Below are 6,000 nucleotides of genomic sequence, written 5' to 3' on the forward strand. Positions count from 1 at the left end.
TATATATATATATATATATATATATATATATATATATATATATATATATATATATATATATATATATACAGGTAACTCTCGATTTACGCGAGCACTGCGTTCTTGTAGAGGTCGCGTAAATCAAAAACAATGTAAATCAAACAAGAGGTAGGTTTCTGTCGAAAAATAAATACCGTATTTTTCACCGTATTTTTCAGCGTATAGCGCACACCTTTTTCTCATAAAAAATGCCTGAAAGTTTAGCCCTGCGCCTTGTACGCCGAATGTACAAATTTTTAATGATTTTTTTCTTCTTTGGGGTGTTTTTAAGGGTCTGTTTTTTGTCTTATCCAATAACAATGGCAAACTTTCCTTTATCATTGTATATAATCCTTCATAGTCCGTAGCTGTCTTACAATATGTTACCATAGAATACAGGGCGATCTAATAACTACTATACAAAATTGAAATCGATGGAGGATTGCCCATGCCTTGCTGTTATCCCGTTTCCGTCGGGCGCCATTTGTATGATCTTGATCTTGATGTCACAGGTGGCTTGATTGTATGATTAAAAAAAGGAGCAGTACAAGCTACATAAAAAATCATATTGGAAAAAAAATATCCATGTGTTCATTATTAATTATTAATATTAGTGAGAATAATGGGGTAAATATGATATCAGAAACTGTACATCATGAGTCTTGTACGAGGAGATATTTCGCGCAATACCAGCCAGGCCGCCATTTGCATTGTTTACAAACCACACAACCACACCCATACAACAAACAGCTGCATGCCGCGTGTCACCAGAAACGTGTGAATTGTGTCTTGCCTAGTTCTCTGTCATAACCTACGAGTGATGGTGGGAATAATATGCTTATTCACTTCATTCAGTGGAGAGAGATTGTTGTTGTTGAGAGAGAGAGAGAGAGAGAGAGAGAGAGAGAGAGAGAGAGAGAGAATATCCATATCACCGAGATATCCACTCATGCACTCAGTCTCAGCCTCACTCGTGTGAGGAAGAAATGAGGGACACCATGAGTGGCTAGCTGGTATTGGTACCGGTACCGAGCAGTCTGGTACCGGTACTGTACCATATAGCTAGTACCATTAGTACCGGTAACTGCCCACCCCTATTGTTGAGTAGCGTGGCAGCGTGGGTACTGTATTGTTGTTCAAGTGGCGCGCGGGAAGAACTGAGCTCTGCTGTGTGGCCGCGGCGCTATGTGAGTCCAGTTGCGTGAGACATCTGGTGGCCACTCCATAAAATATCGCGTATAAGTGGAAAAAACGTGTAAATAATTTTTTTTTTTTTTTTTTTGGATTTTGGACCCCGCGTTATTTCAAAAACGCGTAAACCAAACTCGCGTAAATCGAGAGTTACCTGTATATATATATATATATATATATATATATATATATATATATATATATATATATATATATATATATATATATATATATACAGGGTGTCCCACGAGTTATGGTAAATACTTTGAGAGATGATATATCAGGTAATTCTAAGTGAAAATTACTCTATACACATATGCTCGTTTTTGCTTTATTATGCGAGAAATTGAGTGTTTAGGTGTGGCGGTTTGTGTGCTGGCGGGGGCTGCGGGGCCATGTTGTGTAGGGAGCAACAGCTGACTGACTGCCCGGGCGTGATGCCGCCAATCTGTAGCCTAGTGATAAACATTTGCATTTATTACAACATGGGGCTGCATTATCAACAAATAACACTTACTGAGTGACCAAATAAATTACTGTGCGGGATAATCAAAGAAAAAAATACTCCGAACTTAACAATGGAACAGTTAGAAAAAACGCTTTATGCAGACATGGCAACTCACTGCGCTCACTGTGGGGCTGTGACAGTTGACACAGTGTAGTGTTTAAACGCCAGTGTGATAACTCACCTTACAACAAGTGTTCAAAGTGAGAGCCTTCACACTCAATACACTTCCTTGCTCGATCCAGGACCGATGTCGTCACCCTCCTCAGCATTGGTCTGTTGTTCTTTATTTCCTGTGTCACTTCCTGGATCAGCTGAATTAGCTGTTCTCTTGAATGCGGTTTATTCTTGTACACCAAAGACTTCATGTGACCCCATAAGTAGAAATCCAGTGGTGTTAGGTCAGGGGATCTCGCTGGCCATTGCTGAGGGCCTCCTCGACCAATCCACCTCTCAGGAAATAGCTGGTTGAGGTATTCCTTGACTCGTTTACTGGAGTGTGGTGGTGCACCATCCTGTTGTAGTATGAGATGTTCATAAATGTGTAGTGGAACTTCTGTCAGAAGGAGATGAAGCTCATCTCTCAAAAAGTCATGGTAGACGTCCCCTGTTAGGCGCCCCTCGAAAATGAAAGGTCCAAGAAGTAGGTCATCCACAATGCCACACCAAACGTTTACGGAGAAGCGATGCTGGAAGTTGCTTTCAACAGTTTGGTGTGGATTTTCCTTTGCCCACCAGTGATCATTGTGAGTGTTTGTTACTCCGTGGCGTGAAAATGTTGCCTCGTCTGTGTACAGAATGTGGTTGCTGTGGTGTTGGTGTTGAAGGAGCCAGTGACAAAAATTCAGTCTCTTTTCATGGTCTTCTGGTTTTAGGTGTTGTGTTTTGTGTAAATGGTACGGGTGAAAGCCTTCTCTCCTCAGCGTGCGCCAAGCTGACATGCGTGTAACTCCCAGACGCGATGAAAGCCTCCGTGTGCTTATGCTCGGGCTTCTTAATGCTGCTTGAACAACACCCCTACCTTCCTGTGCCCCTTCTGCACGCTCAGCTGTTGCAAGCACTCCCGGGAAAGTTCCAAAATCTCTTAGGTGCTGGAAAACTCGGCAAAATACTCTGCTGTCAGGATGTCTTCTGTCAGGATATTTTTGTCTGTATTCTTGTGCGGCAGCCCAGGAGCTACCGTTACAGAATCCGTAGATGAACATCATGTCTGAGTATTCAATATTAGTGAAGGTAAAGGGCATTTTCCAGAGGTTATTTCGATAAAGTGTAGTCAGGAAACACTTCTCAGTGCGACGTTTACGCGCGCCTCAACAGACTGTCGGCATTCCTTGCTGTGAGTTGCCATGTCTGCATAAAGCGTTTTTTCTAACTGTTCCATTGTTAAGTTCGGAGTATTTTTTTCTTTGATTATCCCGCACAGTAATTTATTTGGTCACTCAGTAAGTGTTATTTGTTGATAATGCAGCCCCATGTTGTAATAAATGCAAATGTTTATCACTAGGCTACAGATTGGCGGCATCACGCCCGGGCAGTCAGTCAGCTGTTGCTCCCTACACAACATGGCCCCGCAGCCCCCGCCAGCACACAAACCGCCACACCTAAACACTCAATTTCTCGCATAATAAAGCAAAAACGAGCATATGTGTATAGAGTAATTTTCACTTAGAATTACCTGATATATCATCTCTCAAAGTATTTACCATAACTCGTGGGACACCCTGTATATATATATATATATATATATATATATATATATATATATATATATATATATATATATATATATATAAGCACACGAAAAAACAATTTGCAAATCAAATAATATAGTCTAATCATACTCAAACGATTCATAGCCTTTCAGATACCCATATTTCATCTTATTCAGGAACATAAAGTGACATCCCACTCTGCAAGTGTCTATACATAAGTAATTTAAGGAATTTTGATGTGTTGCATGAAACAGCATGGGTAGCCTAATATTCTAAATAGCCTAGCATCGCATTCAAGTTATTATATACAGTTTCATGTTATTTTGATTATTAATCATTATATACATGCAGTAAATTATTAAGATATCCTTTATATGCAATTGCAGGGCCAGATGTCTTTTAATATACCTGAAATGAGCTATCAATCAATGAATTTGAAAAAAACATAGATCGTTGGAGCATGATGTGACTGTTGTTTGATACAAGCTTGTCTTTTCGTGTGCTTGTGTGTTAGATTATCGATGCAAATGACCGAGTAGTTTTTTGTACACATAAACATTCAAATATATTATTGAAAAATAAGCTTGAATGTCTATCACAACAGTTGATTTTCATGTATTCATGAACTGGAAATGCACAGGTGCCACATCCATCAAAATTCCTGCTTTGTTGGTGGACAGATGAAATGAAACGGACGATAACAGGACATACAAAGAGCAGGTTTCGGTACTGTACTGGTACTGCCTTTTTATTTCATGCAACAACTAGTTTTTTATACTTTTTTCTCCTTTCCTACGACCAATAGCTCTGTTCACAGCTTAACCACCAGCCAGTCACACCCTGCATTGATTCCCCATGCAAGACAGTAACCTCTCATGACAGTGTGACACTCAAGACTCAATGAGGAGCCTCCCAGCAGGAGCTGCTCAGAAGGCAGGTCATTACTGTGGTGCCTTGGGGACTACTGGCAGCTTGTACACATGGAAACTTTGATATTTAATATTCCAATGTGAAAAAGTGAACGCTAGAGATTTCTTTATTGATGTGTCCCATGCGAACGCACAAAAGTTACAATCTTCCTGTGATTCTACAGTCTGCTGGAGTGAGTGAAGATTGCAAAGTCTTCTTAAAGTGAACTGTGTAGTGTGTAGCTACAGACAAGCAATATGATGCATTGTGTCCAACAAACTCTTTGGCTAATAACTGAAGACCTTTTTACCAAGAGTTACATATTTTTTAGTGCGTTTCTTTATTGTTACGTAACATTTTCCCAAAAAACATTTGTCATAAAGTCATACCATGCCTTTAAGGACGTGAGTGATATACAAGAAACAATCATACGTGTGAATGCGAGAAAGACGGGACTTCTGAAGATACAAGAGACGTTTCTCTTGACACGGTTTTGTTTCTTGTGGACTAGTCATTATTGATACGGAGTAGAACAAGTGCCTATGCAAGAGACCATTATATATTGATGTAAGGTAATTCATGTTCAGATGAACCACTGAGCCACATGCTCGCTTTCCTGGAGCATCACAGTCATGGCATGAAGGGATCACCCCAAAGGGCTTGTGGGAGGCTGCTGCCTTGTGGGTGGCTTACTGTGCTACCCACCAGCACAGCGTGCGGCCACTCACTGGTTCATCCGGACATGCTGCATCATAACAACATAGTGAACAAAATGCTTAGCTTTTTGTACTCTATTTTTCTTTTAATATATAAATAAGTATGTGTGTGTATGTGTGTGTATATATATATATATATATATATATATATATATATATATATATATATATATATATATATATATATATATATATATATATATATATATATAGTGGTGGTCGCCGCTAACTGAAAAGTTAGCTTCGCCAACTGGTAATCCACTAATTAAAAAGTTAGCTTCGATTACGCTAAACCACTAAACTGGTAAAGAAATTAGTGGAAGCTAACGCTAACCACTAACTTTTTATATGGATTTAGCTTCGGTTTAGTATTTTGGCTCTAGAAAAATTAAAACCAGACCTAGTGACCTGAAATTTCAATATGTTGTAGCTTAGACAGAGAGCTTTCCAGAAAGGTATAGCAAGTCAAAATCAAATCAGCTGCTGCCGGCTCCTTAACAGGGTCAGCATCCTCAGGCGGAAAAAAAAAAAGGCCTCACTTGGGTCATCTTCCATGACGTCGATAACTATAAACAAGGCGACAATAATGGACGCGACTAGAGTGACAACGTCGCAACTGAACTGAACAAAGAGCCCAGCAAGCAACAACAAGAAGAGAAAGAAGCCTCCAGTTTATCCTAAACCCATATATTTTACACAAGATTTTGTGCAAATTTAAGAATTTTTAACTTTTTCCATAACTGACACTTTTATTTTTATTATTTAAAGTTAGGTTTATTTCTTGTCAGGTGGAAAATATTGAATTTTTGTTATTAAATTCTGAGTTCAAAGAATTGGAAATGGAAGATGCATTACCATAAAATACAAAAAGGTTTCCCTAATAATATTCAATTACCCTGTTTTAAGGCATAATTTACCCAAAAGTGAAAGGAATTATTGTGCCATGTGG

This window comes from Eriocheir sinensis, unplaced genomic scaffold, assembly GCF_024679095.1.
Source record: "Eriocheir sinensis breed Jianghai 21 unplaced genomic scaffold, ASM2467909v1 Scaffold462, whole genome shotgun sequence".
Taxonomy (NCBI): Eukaryota; Metazoa; Arthropoda; class Malacostraca; order Decapoda; family Varunidae; genus Eriocheir; species Eriocheir sinensis.